Source organism: Ceratotherium simum, chromosome 6 (assembly GCF_057802395.1).
Source record: "Ceratotherium simum simum isolate JZ-2026a chromosome 6, ASM5780239v1, whole genome shotgun sequence".
In the NCBI taxonomy this organism is placed as follows: Eukaryota; Metazoa; Chordata; class Mammalia; order Perissodactyla; family Rhinocerotidae; genus Ceratotherium; species Ceratotherium simum.
This window is the reverse complement of record NC_141905.1, coordinates 71,192,651-71,210,741: the sequence shown is the minus strand read 5'-3', so window position 1 is coordinate 71,210,741 and position 18,091 is coordinate 71,192,651. Positions and strand designations below refer to the sequence as shown.

General features: G+C 44.7%; 1 protein-coding gene across 1 annotated transcript in view; it reads left to right on the top strand.

The window, feature by feature from the left end:
* The first annotated feature begins 218 nt into the window (after positions 1 to 218).
* Positions 219 to 18,091, top strand: part of GPAM (glycerol-3-phosphate acyltransferase, mitochondrial) — a 59,350-nt gene continuing 41,477 nt past the window's right edge. The window contains exon 1 of the mRNA XM_087432578.1: positions 219 to 296. The gene's annotated coding sequence lies outside the window, so the exon portion shown is untranslated. The remainder of the gene's footprint in view (positions 297 to 18,091) is intronic.

Sequence of the window (18,091 nt, the reverse complement as noted above, 5' to 3'; positions counted from 1 at the left end):
CCGAGCTTGGCCTAGCAGGCCTTATCTCTGGCTGGTTATTATTTGATTAAAGAGGCTTCCTCCTCCTGTGGTGTTTCAAAACTGCGCTGGGAGACTTTGCTGCTGCCTGGGGACATTTCCTGAGGTTATTACCGGACACCCAAAGTCCTTCAGTCTCTGGCCATACAAACAGGCACCCAGAGGAGCTTTTCATTCACTCCACACACAGGCTGGGGCCGTCTCCTCCAGAGCCTTGATCAGCTTTGCTAATCAACTGGTTGGAAATAATTCCTCAAACACCAGAGTCAAGGATACAGGTATTAATTTTTTTTGGGGGGGGGTATCTAATTTCTTAGGATGTCATGACATTAGAAATAGGGTTTGGGTGGAGGGCTGGGGCAGCAAAGTGAAAAGCAAAGAAGCAGAGACAGTAGAGGAAGGAAGTGGAAGAAAAGAGAACTCAGAATCTTGGAATTCTATGAAAAGGCAAAGCCAAGGTATGTGTCGTTTACAGCAGAGAGGTGTGAGCATGGTCGTCATGGAACATTCACGTCTGCGTGCTTTTGTTCCCTGTGAAATCCTTTCTGAGGTCTAGCTACTCTCTTGGCTTCCTTGTCATCCTTCCCTCTGGCTCAGATCCCTGAAGCCCTGAGAGGGTTTTGGACACTTTATGAGAAATCCAATTACTTTAGCTTGAAATATCATCAAATCTGATTTGCAAATGGGACATGGCCTGCAAAGGCTCTGCGTGGTGACACCCATCCTTGTGATGTTGGCTACAGCGAAAGAGGGCCGAGTGCCTCATTTATGAGAATTTTTCTCACACTTTGCCTGAGGTCTGTGTTTGATGTGTGTTGTCTGTTCCCATCCCCATCATATTCTCAACTCAGCAGTGTTTTCTGAGCTTGGGTTGGGCAGACATAGCTTTATGTCCAAGGGTGTCCTCACTATGGATAAAGGCTGGCCTCCTTGTGGAGCCAGCAGGGATTTAACCACCTGGAATGAAGATGAAAGGATAGACTCCATCTGCTCTAGTTGTTGGGTTTGACTGGAGGTGGCTGAGGAGGGGAGGATATGATGCAAAAACAAGGAAAATTCTATTTCGGCATTAAGAGGAAGAGAATGCATTTATGATAAATTGGTATTAAAACTGATTTTTTTCCCCTATGCATTTTAGATTGAGAAAGAACCAAGCCAACTGCATTTCCTTTCTCTTGTCTTGGTGGTTGTCTTAATTCCCAAATGTTTCCATTTGAGTTGTCTTAACTGTCAAGTGTTTGTATCCGGGTCCTCCCTGCTTTGTGAGCTGCAGCGGGATGTTATCATGGCTTTGTCCCACAAAGATTCCACAGGATGGAAGATTCTTCTTCCTGCTGACTACTTGGTGGTTCCTCAGGGAGTTTTCTCTGCTGAGACCCCATTGGATTTCCTGAGACCATTCAGAATAATTGATCTGAGAAGTTCATCACAATGAATCCTGCTTCCCCTTTTAAGGGAAAGGCCAAGATGTGGAGGAAAAGCCAGAGCAGGGAGTTACACCTCCTGGACTTGATCCTTCCTTGCTCTTTTGGGAGCATTTCCTCCCTTTACCATCATCTGGATGGTCTGGCTCCTGTTTGCCTCTCTGGCCTCCTCCCTCACCGTTCTCCATCTCTGTCCCACCACATGGACACTCGTTCTTTGTACCCACCGTGGTCAACCTTATTGCATCTTATCCTTTCTGCTTGGAGGATTCTCCGCCCTACCCTGCCCCCTGGTCAGGCTGAGTGAGCAGGTTAGTCAGGACACGGAGCACAGCCTCTTCCTCTGGTGCTAGGTTGTGTCCCCTGGTCTTCGCCCTTACTGGACCACTAATTATATTGTCTAATGATTACCGATTTCCTCATCTGTTGCCTCTACTTGACTGGCAGCTCTGGGAAGGCAGGGACCTTGCCCCCAGCCAGGCCCCCGGAGCCTCACAGTGTCTGACACCCAGTAGACTCTTACTGGTAATAACGGTTAATATTGCTGGAGCACCTTCCACCTGCCCAGCACTGTTCTAAGTGCTTTACCTTCTTATCTCAGTCCTCACAACAAGCCTGTGAGGTGAGCGTCAACCCATTTAGCAGAGGAGGAAACTGTAGGTTAGGAAACGTTAACACAGTAGACGATGCACTTCAGAGCCCACGCTTTCACTCCCATGCCACATGGGCTCCCCTTCTGGGGCTGAGCGTGTTGATCAAACACAAATGAGTATCAGGCTGATGGTTGGAACACAACAACTCTCCCACGTGCTCAGTTGGACCCGTTCAGTCAGCTGAGGCTGTCGCACATCGCGGTGCAGGTTGCGGGCGTGGCTTTGAGGATACAGTGGTAAGGGGGCATGGACTCGGACCTGAGATGCTTTCGGTTCTGAGCTCTGTCCTCTCTGTGAGGATCTGCTTTTCCTGTCAGCCTCTCGCCTACCTTTGTAGCCAGGTTTAACCACTGAGGGACTCCTGTCTAAAGACCAAGAGGGGCTCCAAATCAGGAATTTGGTCCAGCCTTGAAGGAAGCGGTTAAGGAGACGAACATCGGCTGGATGCTCATGTAGACCAGGCACTGTGCTAAGTGCTTTTGCTGTCATTTATCCTCCTTGTGAGGTAGGGGGGTCAGCATCCTCCTATGTTTTTGAGGAGCAAACTGAGGCTAAGAGAATGTAACTAACTTGCCCAAGGTAGTAAGCACGAGAGCCGAGGCAGCTTCCGACATGTTTAGCCTCAAAGCCTGTGTCCTTGCCACATGGCAGGGGCTTCACAGACCCTTACCTTGGGCTCACTGGCTCCTGGTGATTGGTCTCCTCTAATACTCCTGTCAGGCAGATATTCCTGTTTCACCATCTGCCTCCCCATTTGCTGAGTGGGGACCCCCTCACTGCTGCGTGGTCCTCAGCCTCATCTTCCCTGCCTGGACCCCTGACCTAGAATGTGGCTTGGCAAGATGGGGCACCTGCCTGGGGACTCAGGCTCTGAGCTGCCTCCAGTCCTGGAGGGACCCCTCACCTCTCCTCCTCTCTCAGGGAGTAGTCTTAGGGCATCTGGTCCTAGAACATCACAGCTGGAAAAGCCTAAACCAAGGCCCCAGCTTAAGGGAATCTCCCAAGTCTGATTATGTCAGAAAAAGAGTACAGCTTGGGTAAAGGCTCATCCAGATCCGCTGCTGCGTTTGGCTTTTTCACTTGTTATGTAGATGGTCTAAGCCCCAGTTTCCTTATCTGTAAATTGGGTATAGTACTTCTCTCATGGGGTTGCTTTGAGAATAGAGATTCTGCATTCAATAAATATCAGTGTGTGCCTACGGTGTGTGAGTCACTGGGATGTGGTGGAGAATGAGGCAGAGAAAGTTCCCTGTCCTGTGGAAGTTACTGCTGAATGGGGCAGGGGGAAACAGGCATTAAAAAACAAATCGCACAACTAAATAGGTCATTCTCATCTGTGATGAGAACAAGAACAAAGGACCCAATTATATGGGGGTGGAGAGCTAATCAAGAAAGACCTCTCTGATGAACCAACAGCACACGAGCATCTAACATGCCACCTCGACCAGAACACAGTAGGTGCTCAGTATGCGTGGCTCTGGCCAAGTGCCTGGAACTCACCGGGACTCAGAGTCTATGGGTATAAAGTGAGCAGGTGGACTGTATGATTCCTAAGGCTGAGTTGCCTGTCTCTGGTGTTTATGGTTCTATTGACTCACAGCAAGGTAGAGCCAGATTAAATGAGGGCCTCCTGACTCCCTGTCTAGTGCTCTTCTTCCCCACCGGTCTCTGCTACTGGAGAGAGGCTGGGCCCAAACCCAAGAAAGGCAGCAGGAAGAATTGGCTGATTCTGTCTCCTAGAATCCCCTTTCTCTAGCACCTCCTTCCTACTCCTCCAGCTGGAGCCCAGCATCCTCTCTCCCTGGGGTCACTCCTCTCAGAAGAAAATCCCCAAGCCTCTTCCCAGGGATTGGGGACAGAAAACAGATTCTCTGTGTCCTTTCCCCTCAAGTTCCTACATGTCCAGTCTGGATGATAAACCCATCTGGGGCAATCATCTCTGGTGGTAAAATTCCAAGCAAGGCAGGCTGGGTGGGGAGTAGGTAGCTGAGGATTTGGGGATGGGCCCATCATCTTCCTTGGCTGCCCATGAGTGCTCCAAAGGCTGCCCCCTTCCCACCCACTCAGCCTCCCCCCCAAGAGCACCATGTTCCTTTTGCACTGCACACAGGGTGTTTTGTGAGCTCTCTGGCCAGGACATTAGTGACAGCTCTTGTAAAGAGCTGGTTAGCATTTTTCCCAGACAAAGCCAGAAGCTTTGGGAGGTGATGGGAAGCTTGCAGAGAGTGATGAAAAGAGATGATCAGTCTCAGGCTCCTGAAAGAATGGTGATGTCAGCATGTCTAATTCTCTCCCGCCTTCCCTGTGGGGGATACCGTTTCCTTGACCTCCAGAAGCATATCAATTGTCTCTCCATCTCCTCTTCCCTACTTGGGGCTCGCTCTTGCCTTGCCTTCAGCTGTCTGTTAGCCAATCCCCATCTATTGCTTGCTGGCCACAGGGATTAGTGGGACCTCCCAGGGCCGTCAGCATTTTATCCAGTGACTCCTGAAGGGAGCAATCATGGTGGGAAGACAGGCAGTAGGATTGATATGTCGAGGCACACAACTGTCTTCACCTGCATTCAGGATTTGAAAACCCCTGGTTGGTGGGACAGTCATGCAGGATTGGATGTTGAGAAAGGAACAGAGATGCCATCCAATAAACAATACACTAGACCAAGAGCATTTCCAAGGAGACTTTGAATAGCAAGTTGTATCCCAAGGCAAATTCCCCCCAACAGGTCATAAAAGGAAAATGACAGGATATTTGCAATGGGAAGCCCACCTTCACCATTCAGTTCCCAGAACCCACAGCCTTGCTAATCCCACCAAGGTGGAGCCCAGTTCTCCAGCCAGGAGCAGCATCTCAGTTGTATAATGGGGCTCCCAGCTGCCATGGTGATCCCACGCTAATAAAAACACTCGATCATCACTCCTGGGCTCTCAAGCAGCAGGGAGCAAGAGCCCTCCCCCAACCACCCTCCCCCTGCCTCAGTGCACTTGCTTAGTGAGCTTTACGTTTGGCCTCCACCCAGTGCCCCATGGGGCTGGTGGGAAGTTTAGCTGAGGCTAGCTCTGTGTATTGAGCTTCAACATCCTGCCAGGAATCAAGTTGGCTACAAAACCACCCAAAATGAGTCTTGAAAGAAAGTGACATCCATTTCCCTGTGGGCTGGACTTTCTCTGCAGGGAAGGGGTGGTTGCTGTGGAACTTAACTCTGGAGGCTGCTGGCAACAATGTGGATGGTGTTTTCTTTGAGTTAATTCCAAAAAGTGACTATGAGGAAAAAGGGCCTGCGAAAGTTGAAAAACTTGGGACTGAGAGCTCTTCTCAGACTTGGCAATGGGAAATCCTGGGGCATGTAGCAGCAAGTAGGCAGGAGGCTGGCTGCTCTCCACCCCAGCCCTGCTCCTGACCAGACAGCCGCAGGGACAATGGGAGACGAGAGGAGCCTTCGCTTAGCAGTCCCCTGGCACCTCCCTGGGGCAGCAGCAGTCCTGACCTCCTCACATCCCCTTGGAGCGTATTTGTATATAATAATCTTGTGGGATGATACTCAGGGTGAGCCTGCTGGGTAGGATGGAGGTGGAGCCCACTCTACTACACCAGCCAGAAATGGCACGCATGATCAGATAATAGAAAATGTGCATTCTAATCCTCAGATTGCTTGAGTCCAGGAGGCAGCACTGTGTGTCCTGGGTGCTTTGCCATCTCTCCTTCTAATGCCCTCTTGCTACACCACCAGCCCTGCCCCACATCTAATTAGCTCCGTGACTCAGGGCAACAAGGCACAGTCACTGCTCTCAAGGAACTCAAAGGCCGGTGGAAGAGATCGGTAATTAAATACGCAATTTAGTGTAGCATTACAGCATGGAGAGTGCCACCGGAGAGCAGCGTGGCTGATTCTCATGGCAATTCCCGTCCCCCCAGTTTTACCCCCTCACCCCTTCCTGTCCTTGCCCAAGAATATCTTCTCCTTTTAAGCTGGGTCTCAAACCTAATTCTCTTCCAGGCAACTCCAGTGACTACTTACAGTACCCACGTTCTGGATTGCAGATGGGTGCTGGTCTATGATGTTTTCTCCAGTCTAGGGTGATGTAAGAACTAAGGACAAAGCAGCAACTCTTTAATATAGCCGTGGTATTCAATTCAAGGGACTTCCCTTTGTTTTGAGAGTCTATCCTTCCTGCTTGTTGGGATGTTGAAACATTCTTTCTTTTATCAAATGATGGTGTTTGTAGCTTGTCAATTTATGCTGGGTTTAACTTTAACATTATGACTAGGCAGAATAAAAAAGTTAGCATCCCTTTGTTTACTGCATTGTGATAGCTCAAAGTCTGGGAAGCATTGTCCAACAAGTTGCTCATCACTGAGGTTAACACTGAGGTTAACACCCATGTCCAAACTCAAGTAGGATCCCCTAGAGTGTCTTTCTTAGTGTCTGATTTCCCAGTCTGTAGCCGAGTGGCAGAGCTGATATATTCAAATTCCATTCACTTCCCCAAGACTCTTAGCTGGCCGTGGCAGCCAAACTCTTAAATAGACACTACTGTTTTCTTGGCACCCCAGGCTCCTGTATGTTTAATGCCTTGAGTATCCGATTTCTGGGCCAAACTCATGAAAATCTAAAGGGGAATTATCCATCTCAGAAAGCAGTTGTATGGAAATAAAAGCCATTAGTACTCAGTGTTATCAGGATGTTTAATTTTTCATTGAAATTTCAAGATAAAAGTTGATCTTCAGTGTTGTGTTAACCCAGATCTCCAGCTTCCTTAGATCTGGCTTAGAGACTGCTAGAACAGATGCCAGTAAGCTGGCTTGGGGTAAACTTTTAGGGGCTCTTCATCCACTTGCTTAAGTTAGGGGATTTTGGGGTCAAAGGATCTGCTCTGGTTAAGTGAAGTCCCATTCTGCATCTGGTTATGCTGTCATTTTAGATACGAACCAGAGCATTAGGAGTCCCACATGAAGCTTGATGGATAGAAGAAAATGTCCATCAGGCAAGCTCAATCCCAAAATACAAGTGGTAAAGTCCAAGTTCTTGGGCTGTAGTTGAATGTTTCTGTGTTAAAAGTTGTTTAAAATAAGCGAGTCATGCTAGGCTTAGATATTTAGCTGTAAGGAGGGTTTTGCTTTACCCATTGTGAAGGTTGGCCTTGCTCTGTGATGGCAATCGCAAAGGAGACTCTCTGTTTGGACTAAGTGTTTCTTAAGGTCAGGGATACGCCTTGCGTGTGACGTTAGTGGACACCTCTTCTCCTTCTGCCCATCTCTCCCTGGGGACCCAATACAGCTCTTGTCACATAGGAGGCCAAAGAATTCTTGTTGGTGACAAAGATAATGCAAATAACTAAAATGTTTTGGAGAGAATCAATTTCTGGCAAATTCTACCTTGACCTAATATGACCACTTAATCATTAATATATTTTTTAACTTGCCTATTTAATTATGAAAAGAAAATCCTTTCTTTGACTTGATAACTATGTTTTGGTTTGCAACCCTAAGAAAAGGAAGCAGTGGGAGTGTGGAGCTGGTGGGCAGCAAAGGCCTCCAGGAAAGCACTCTGTGTTCCAAGTCTGGATCTCCTAGTTCTCTGGAAGCTCCTCTGGCTGCTTATTCAGGGGATGATCCAGACTGAGGAGCAAGGCTTGGTCCACTTGAACTCACTTAACTGTGTTTGGTTTGCCTGGGCTATTGGGCCGACACGGTCTTTCCCACTGAACCCATCCCTCTTGTAGCAGACAGCCCTCTGGCTGGTTAGCAGCTTGAGGTCTCGCAAGAACATTGTAGAAGGCTTCAGGGGATGTTTCTCATCACAGCTTTGCCATCAACTAGTTGTTTCACCCTGGGCAAGTCTCTTTATCTCTCTGGGTCATGATTTTCTCATCTGTAAAACATATTGGATTAGATCAGAATTTCTCAACCTTGGCGCTATAGACATTACGAGTCAGATAATTTTTTTTTGTGGTAGGGCTGTCCTGTGCCTTGTAGGATGTTTAGCATCTCTACCCACTGGATGCCAGTAGAACTCCTCCATTCTTTTCTGACAGCCAAAAATATCTCCAGACATTTCCAAATGTCTTGCAGGGGGCAAAATCACCCCCAGTTGAGAACTATTGGATCAAATGATATTTACCTCAGTTTGAGAAACTACATTCAGAGTTGTTAATTCATCCTGTTTTGTTGAGCTACTACTATGTGCTAGCATGGTATTACAGCTAGGATGGTGTCTACACAGGCAGTGAGGTAGAGTGAAAAGAAGAGATGGAATCCCTGTTTGGATTCTTACTAGCCTCATCTGTAAAACATCAACTTTACATCTTGTTACCAAAACCTAATGCTAAGTGTATATAAAAGCACTCAGATCGTAGGAGACATTCAGTAGTTAAACTCCTTCCCCTTTCTTCTCCCCATCCTGGAGAGAATCAGATATGCACAAACCATTAACTTCATGCCTTGCTCTGCTATCTCTAGGCGTCTACCCTTTTCCCACCACGCCTCCCCAACCTCCTCCCTGGTCAGGCCAGCACTGATATGTCCTCTTAAAAATCTCCAACTGTTTCAAGGGGAACCCTGGGATCTCTTGTATCACCAGATTGTTGACTTGGTCCATCCTTGAAAGGGTTGTCTCTTCCTACTAAAGAAAAAGATTCTTCAGTAAACAGATTTGCAGATACCATTTTTTCGAGTTTGCTTGTACATGAAAATGACAATAAGGGATCGAGGACAAGGGAACTCCTGCTATGTAAGTTATCAGCACTGGTCCTCCTGACTGGGCCACGGGTTTTATCAGCTCTCCTGGGCCCTAAGTGTCTCCAGGGCAAAGACCATGCACTGGATATCCACGGCAGCTCCTACACCATCTCCTCCTGGGAAAACATCTGGCGATTTGGTAGCCTGACTCGGTGACAGGCACTGTATTGCAGTAATAAGGAATTCAGGGCAAGGGAGTTTGAATCTGCATTTTCCTCTCAGGTCAGACCCTGACCACGGGCTACAGGGCACATGAAGATAGTGTAGTTCTTGAAAAAAAAAAATAGGTTCAGGTTCAAATCCCAGCTCTGCCACTTACTCTCTGTTTGGCCTTGGGAAATTTATGTCACCTCCCTTAACCTCAGCTGTCATGTCTGTGAAGTCTGTGATCGCATTGGTCCCTCACAGGGAGGTTGTGAGAATTAAATAACAGAATGCATGGAGAGCATATGACACAATCCTGGTAAATACTAAGTGCTCAATAGGAACTCATTTTTATTAATAATATGAATCATCTTTAATAGTAACTATAAATAATAATGAATACAACAGATATTAAACAGATAACAAAAAGATGGACATTGGGGTGAATGAAAAGGTATGAGATTGACTCATTCTGTTACTGATAAGAAAACAGGCTCAGGAAGGGGAAGTGAGGGGAAGGGGTGCCCAGGACCTCATTGCTGGTTAATGGCAGAGCTGGGACAGATCTGGCATCTCTAGATTCTGCTTCAGATGCTGGTTCTCCCATGCTGGGGCTGCTTTCGTGTGTTAGAGAAAATAATATTCAACAACACTTGTTAAACATGGTAAAGCAGACTTTATTCAGGACCATTGTGATAGGAATGGGGACCATCACAATGGAATATTGCAGTGGGGGAGAGAGATTAGGCTCAACTCAGAATACAGCATGGGCGAGTGGGGATTTATAGCCAGGGAGCAGGGTTGAGGGGGGGTGGTCAGTGGATGGAAAATTTATTAAGAGGAAACATCAGGAATAAGTGGGATTCTGGCTAAACCAACCTAACAGGATTCCTTGCTGAAGACAGGCCAGGGTGGTCAGACATCACTCAGAAGATCGTGGAAGATGAGGGACCCAATCAGATATCGAAGGTAGGGGTGTTGGTTAAACTGACTTAGCAGAGTTCTTGCTAAAACTGATTTTTACAAGAAAGTGCATAGATTAGTCAGAGAAAGTTCAGGAGCCTGACTAAAGTTTGAATCTTTGTCACCTGCTCAAACATTTAAAGCCCATGTTTAGAAAATTGCTTACAAATTGAGGAAAATGAGCCTATTGGTTTAAGAATCATGGGGTGTTTACAAAGGGAATCTTCTTGGAGGCTGTTTCCAGAGGGACTCTTTATTCAGGGTACGAGAAAAATGAATATTTTGTCTAATGTGTTTCTAATGACCTGGGGCTGCTGAGAGAAAAGCAGAGTGCTAGAGGAGGCCTCGCCCCCTCAGCTCCAGCCCGCACCAGCCTGTCGCTTATGCACAGACAAGCACCACAGAAACCAGCACCTTTGTTCCTCCATCTCCCATCTTCTCAAAGTTCAGCCCTTGCCTCCCCGCCCAGACCCTAGGGACTGGTGAGTTGATCATTTGCTTTAGTGCTGATATTCAGTCCCGTGAGCCACTCTGAATGACTGAACAACTGAGCACAAATAGTGTTTACCTTCCCAATGAGGCTGCTAGAGATTTCTCTGGGCTGGCTCAGACCTGAGATTCATATCTTATCTTTCGCCTCTTGCCAATAACTCACACCTCTTGCCAATAACTCACACGTTTGCTTGAGAAGGAAAGACTGAAGTTTTTAGGTTCAATGGTTGAAAGAGGAAGAGTTTTAACAGTCAGAGTGACTCTTTATCCTTCAATACAGACTATTCTGGGCCTGCTTGGGATGGAAGTTTATGTGGGTCTCTGTTTAAGTGTTGGCATGTGAAACCATGTATAATTACAATATGAATGGAACCTTGGTTAAATGGAATAACTTATTTGAATTAAACTCTACTGTAGTCTTAAGCAATGGTCATAATTCAGTCAAGAAGTTAAATCAGTAGAGTCATAATTCCTACAAGAACGCTATCACCTATTTTGCCTTTTCTAACTTAAATGTTTATTCACCTACTGTCTTGTTGAAAGAGAGCTCATCAAGCACAAAGCACACATTTTAATCTTTTCTTTTACTCCCTTCCTCCTTTTTTTGCCCCCCTTCTAGCATAGCATATATAGAATGATGATTTAAAGGAGGGATCTGAGAATTATGGCCCTTGGGCCAAATCCTGCCCCCCCACTTGTTTTGTAAATAAAGTTTTATCGACACTCTGCCACATCCATTTGTTTGTGTATTACCTAGGGCTGCTTTCAAACTACTACAGAGTTGAGCAGTTGTAATAGAGACCATATGATGGCCCAAAAAGCCTTAAATATTTAGTATCTGGCCCTTTACAGAGAATGTGCGCTGGCTCTTGATGTCAAGTATGAGTGTTGGAGTCAGACATGCCTAGGTACAAATGAGGCCTTGGTTACTTGCTAGCTTTGACACTGGAAAAGCTGCATAGCCTCTCTGAAACCTAATCTGGATCATGGGGATAATAGATAAACATCTCCCTTGGAGGACTGCTATGAGAACTTGGTAAGAGAGTATTTGTAAAAACCTGCAGCCCTGAGCCTGGCATGGAGTAAGTGCTCAATAAATGGTAGCTATTACGATGATCATTCATTCCTTTAGCTGACAAATGTTTATCTAGTGCTTTCTCTGTGCTAAGCCTGGGGGCTACAACAGTGATCAAGACATAGAAGGTCCCTGCTGTCATGGAGCTCACATTCTAGTGAGGAATATAGACAATATAAAGAAAACAAATCAACAGATTATTTTCAGATAGTGATAAGTGCAATAAATAAAATAGGTTGATATGGAAGACAGTGAAAAGGCAGGGGACAGAAACTTGCCAACCAAGCTAAGACTTAAACACAAGAATGAGTCAGCCATGCAAATATCTAGAGAAGGAATTTTCCTGGCAGAGGGCACAATGAATACAGAGGCCTTGAGCCAGGGAAGAGCTTGAGATGGTCCAAGAACAGAGAGATGGCCTTGGGAACTGGGGCAGAGGGAGGGAGGGGAGGTGATGGAGGACAAGGGAGCAGAGGTCTGCAGGGGTAAGAGCTTGTCAACATTTGCAGACCCTGAGAAAATGTTTGGCTTTTAGAGGCAGGGGTGCAATCTGAGACCATAATGGGGCAGAAATGTAGCTGGGTCCTTGGCCCCATTCTATGACCTTTGTTGTAAGTATATTATTCTTTCTTTTGGTCTCTGGCATTTGTCACTGTTGGAAGCAGGAGATGAATAGGGACCTAGTGAGCCCTAATAAAAGTGGCAGCTTTTGGTTGTGGCAAGGCCATCACAGCACCTCAGCTGGACACTGCCACCTCACTCGGGCTTTTCTCCTTACAGTACCCCTGACTCACCTGAAAGATCTTCTGGGGGATGCCATTACTTCTTTGAAATCATTCCTTATCAGGAGCCTTTAATGCTTCTCCAGGTGGAGCACTTAAGGTGAAAATCAGTTAATGTAAACTTAAAACCCTCTAATAAATTTCCAGCAACATAAGACCACTAGATAATCATTTTGTCCCTAGAGTCACTAAGAATTCACAGCTCAGTTCCCATAATTAGCATTTGTTTTGTGTCTGAAACATTGAACAGGCGTGAAGAGCCCCAGTGATAATATTTTACCTGTTTGAGGTTTAAAAGAAATCTTTGATACAATCAGTTACTCAAACTGCCTCCAGAGTTGGTAATAATAACAGTGACACAGTAAGTCCTGGTTTCAAAACACTGCTGCATAGTTGGCTCACTCAAAGGTAAAAGTATACCTGTAGTTTACCTACCGTATCCATTTTGGATGACTCCTCCTCCTCTCGTTCTCCACTTCATCACCATCTTCAAAACCCTTTACTAGAAAGTACTTAGCTGGCCAAAGTAATTAATACTTCCTTTACAGTGTGCAAATATGTGTTTTTGTCTTGTCTTGCTTTAGATATTGTTAAAAGAACAAGATCCAAATGTGGCTATCTTCCAAGTCATGCTTTCAAACACTGATTCTTAATCTGGGGTTCATTAATGACCTCGGAGAGGCTTATGGACCCCTGAAATTGAAAGCAAACTTTTACATATATGTTTTTTTCTCAAGAGAGAGTCTGGAGATTCATCAGATTCTCAGAGCCTTCCCTGACTCCAAACAGCTAGGAACTATTGATTTAAAGACTTTACTGACTCAATCCATAGTATAGTTATCAAAGGAAAACTCAGTACAAGTTTGTAACTGGAAAAGGAAAACTTATTGGGATTGGAGCTCGGAAAGCTTGTGATTTTAAAAGATCACATTTATCAATTACAACCTGTGAAAGCAAGCGGAATTGATACCTGGATCAAATAAGGCCTTCTTCTAGAGGATTACATATTTTCCTAGGAACTCTTATGATAACTGCAAACATTATGTAGTGCCCACTATGCACCACATACTGTCCCAGTAAACAACCCTATAAAGTAGGTACTATGATTAGCCTTGGTTTACAGATGAGGAAAATGAGGCACAGATTAAAACCATAGATTGAGTTTACATTCAACATTCCAAGACCCTCCACAGTTCTGGATAAGGTATTTTGTCAAACTGTAATTAATGGTTCAGAATAATTATCATTTTGGGTCTCTCTGAATGGCAGCCATGTTGTAATCTTAAAGCATGTGCCTAATTAATAACATGATTCCTATATGCACCACCTCTGGTTTTGTGAACAAGAACAGATTGCAGGTCACATGCAAGGGAGAGTCAGCTGACTACTCTGCTTAATTAGAATTTGGCTAAGAGTCACTATGGTTTATAAAATGAGGTTACTGACCAAGTAGATAATTTTATTACTGTAACTATTAACACCACTAAAAAATTCATGCTGTGTACATAAGGCATGCCATACTCTGTAGAGCTTAAAGTTAACTAAATCTTATCTCTGGGAGGTTAAAATTTCATTCATTCCAGAATTGTTCAATTGATGGGATTTTAGATATAATTCACCCTTTACCTAGATTATATTTATTCAACAGATAATGAGCAGGTGACCTAGAAATTTAGAAGGACTATCCTCTAAGACCATCACTTATAAACGACCTAGAGAAAAACCAACATTATGGATATTAAGGTTTGTTTAATCCCATCTACAACCTATAGTGGTTACTACAAATTCTACACTTCTTGTATGTATGCTAAATTTACATATGTGTTCCGGTGACTTATGGAAGTAAAGTAGGAACCCTGGACCAGAACTGAGAGCGATTGGAAAATGTAACTGTAAAATAATTTGAAAAAGAGGGAAAATGTTTTGCCATTTCCTAAGCAGAATTGGATATGCAACAGAAATTGGTGAGCTATAAGTCACCGTAATTCAGTGAAGGGCTGGACCCAGTGGCCTGCCCAATCAGCAGTATAACAAAGTAGGGCTGGAAGAGGGGATAGTACCCCATGACCCTGGATTATGAAAAGCCTATTCTCTAATATCTTACTTTCATGTGGGAGATCATTTTAATAAATTCCAAATACTTTATGGAATAATATGATGCTGACTGTCAGTTAATAAAGATTTGGTTAAAACCACAATCAATTGTATTATGCTTATTCAGGTTTTGCTTTATACCTTAAAGCAGTTTAGATATTTGGAAACTGGGTTGATAACTCTTTACTTCAGAAATCTTTTCTTTTGGGAAATCTGCAGTTTAAAATCTAAAGACAGTTATAAGGAGTATGTTTAGAATACCCAAGAGAATAAATTTTCCCAAAGAAAATCTTAGAGCTTCTGTGTCCCCAAAAGTAATAAAACTAAATTTCTTGAGAAGTATTCTGAAAATGAGCCTTAGCTGAAGTTAGATTGATCTTCCTCCCAGTTAGACTTCAGTGAGGTTCTAGCTTATTTTGAACTCATTAGGAAAAGAATAATCTAAATGCAAAACAGTTCTACTCCTCGTCTTCTTCATAACATTTTTTTTTGTTTGTTTTTGACAGACTGATTCTGAGGGAGGAAAAATAAAAATGTCTGTCTCCAGCCATTCCTAGCTTTCCCTTTCAAGTATTTTCAAATTCCTTCCTCCAAGTGTATTGGGCACATGTGTGCTTGCCTCTCAGCCTCTGCTTTGCCTTGTTCTCTATTGTGGCATTCTGTTCCATGGTGGGCCACCACCCACTGCTGCCGGTTACCACTGGAGATCTGGGCGCCTGTTCTCCCTTGTAGTTATGTTGTTCCCTCTACTCTGGCCCAAGGAGTGGCCTGGGGGGAGGAACGGGAAATCTGCTTTTTACCTCTCTATCAAGCTTGGATATATGCCTTGTCCAAGACCCGTAAAGTCCTGAGCCCCCAAACCTATGGTTCACTTATCCCTCCTTGAATATAGAGCTATCGTTGTCCAGAGCTGTTGACAGTTATAACAGCCATTCACACTCTCCTTTATTAATTATACATTAATCGTGCCTTGTATTTAGCCATTCAACAAATGGATCTGGAACATCTGTTTTGTGCCAGGCACTGTGAGGTGCTAGGCATACAGAGGAACGGAATGGGAGAAGTCAAGAATGGAAGTGAAGAGGGAGAAGCAGATATTAAATGACTAAACTATAATTAAGCATTCAATTATAATCGTGATAAGTCCCGTGGGGAGAAGTATATGATAAGAGGCCTGACTTAGTCTGAGCATCAATAAGGGTTTTTATGAGGAAGTGAGATTTCAGCTGCTTTATGAAGCATGAATTAGAGAGAAAATGGGGATTTGGGGGAAGAGCACTCCCGGCAGAGGAAGCAGTTTGTGCAAGGAAGAGCCCAGCCTGTCTTTCTTGAGGAGCTGAAAGAAAGCCAGGGTGGCCAAAGTTGGAGAGAGAAAGGGTGTGTGGGAGGAAATGAGGGTGGAAAGGTTAGCAAGGGGGTCCGAGCTAAGCATGAGAGGCCGTGTTCAAGACTTGAGTCTTTGTCCTAAAAACTATAAGGGATAAATAAAAGGATTTTAATCAGGTGGAGTGGGGATCAGGCAGAGAAATGGGAATGTCTGACATGGTCAGTGTTGCATTTTAAAATGTTCATTCCGGTGACATGTGGGATGTTTGGGAGGGTCGTGAGTGGGAAACAGACACGAAGAGTCCAGGTAGTGAGTTGTTATGCCTCCCAGGGAAGGTGGTGGTGGCCTGGATTAGGACAGTGCAGACAGAGAGGGAAGTAAATGGATGATGGGTTGTAAGATATTTAGAAGGTAAAATTGCAGAAGTTAGTGTTGGAGTGAATGTGAGAAGTTAAGAGTGACTCCTAAGTTCCTGGTCTGCTAAGGAGAGAGATGGAGTAAGAATGAAAGAGGGCTTTGAGCCAGAAGAGATGCCAAGAAAAAACATCCAAGTAGGTGGAAAGAAATCCAGGAGAGCACGGGGTTGTGAAAGCCGCTGAAAGGCCTTGCTCCTTACCCCCAGATCTTGAATTTACACAACAAGCCATCAGTACCCAACGATCTGACATCAGATTATACAACAATAGAAAAGTTCTGGGTAAGTCTGGGCATGGACTATCTAGTCCACTTGAGGCTCCCTCTTCCAGAACACAAGATGCTTTGTTTCCAGCCAACATCTCAGCTCCACAAACCATCTTGGACAATATCTTCCAAGAACCAACAGTGATTTTCAGGGAAGTGATCTGAAGCGATATTTAGGAACAAAAGTTTTTCCTAAAAGACATGTCGTCTTCAGAGATGCAACTCTGGGCACGACAAAGACAAACTTTTATGATGTCACATGGGGTAGCCTGGCCTGTTAGAAGCTTCTAAATCTCTTCATTCCAGATTGGGAACTTTGCTTTATCCAGCCCAACCAGAAGGTTGTTCTGATGGTCGTTGGGGTTGTTCGTAAATATTTAGTTATCCTGTTTCATAATGGTAGGATTACACTTCTTCACCCACCTTGCTTTATATGACATTTTAGCTAATGAAATGGGAACAGAGTGATGTATGGATTAAAAGCCAGTGCATGGTTCACTACCCTCTCTTTTCCCAGGCTCAGCAATCAAAGAAACACAAGGTAAGCTGGAGCCTCCCTCAGTTACCTTTATGAGCAGAGTGCCTATAATAACCTGCAGTTTACCCGTAGCATAGGCAAGAAATATACTTTGTTGTCTTAAGACTATGAGACATTTGTTACTGTATCATAACCTAGCCCATCTTCACTGACACAGAGATACTCTTCCCAGAACAAAGTAAACTTTAGGATTCATATGAGTTTCAAAGATTTTAGGATGGACAAATTCTCTGCAAGGATTCAAGCTCAAGGGAATAGGATCTCTCTTGTCCCCAGAGTCTCTGCAAAAAGAGACTAACAATTACAATAATGGCTACCATTTAGTAAATCTTACCATGTGTCAGGCACTGTGCTAATTATCTTGTATACATTATTTGACTTTACCTCAAAATAATGCAATAAGTGGACATTAGCAAATCTACATAAAAATGAGAGAATTGGGGCTCAGAGATGTTAAATAACTTGCCCAGAGGCACACAGCTAGTAAGTGGCAGAACCAAGATTGGAACCCAGGTTGTTTGGCTCCAAAGTCCTTGCAGAACTCTCGGATATCCTGCTAGAAGGACTCGAGGTTAGTCCACTGTTGTCCCAATGAGCAGCTCCGTTCTTAAGCCAGCCTCATCTGAGTATCTTCACAGAGTGGGGTTTAACATTAAGATTTGCTTTCAGATGTGGGATCATACAACCCTAACTACCAGGTATTACCTAAGCTGGCTGAAAAATGCATCAGTTACATGTTTGGGCTCTAGAATTAGATAGATCTGAATTCAAATTGGGGTTCTGTCATGTACCAGTTTCACCTAACTTCTCCCTATGCCTCAGTTTCCCCATATGAAAAATGGGGGGTGATAACAGTTCCTAGCTCATGGGCTATTGGGAGGATAGGCCCCTTTTTTGCATGTTTGCCCTCAGTCCACTCCCCATCCTTGCCAAGTATACTCTATGTCTTGCAGGAGCGGGGTGGTAGTGGTGGCCCTTGCAAACTCATTCCTTAGGCTCCCTTGCAGTTTGCTTCAGCCAATAGGAGAGGCTGACAGGTGATGGGAGGGCAGAAAGAAGGAAAAGCCAGGGAGGGTAGCATCTCCAGTGGTGGCAGCTCTGTGGTTTTGGCTCCTCCTAGGCAGCCCCTCTCTCCTTGGTCCCAGTTGTTGTCTAGGTAGCTCTG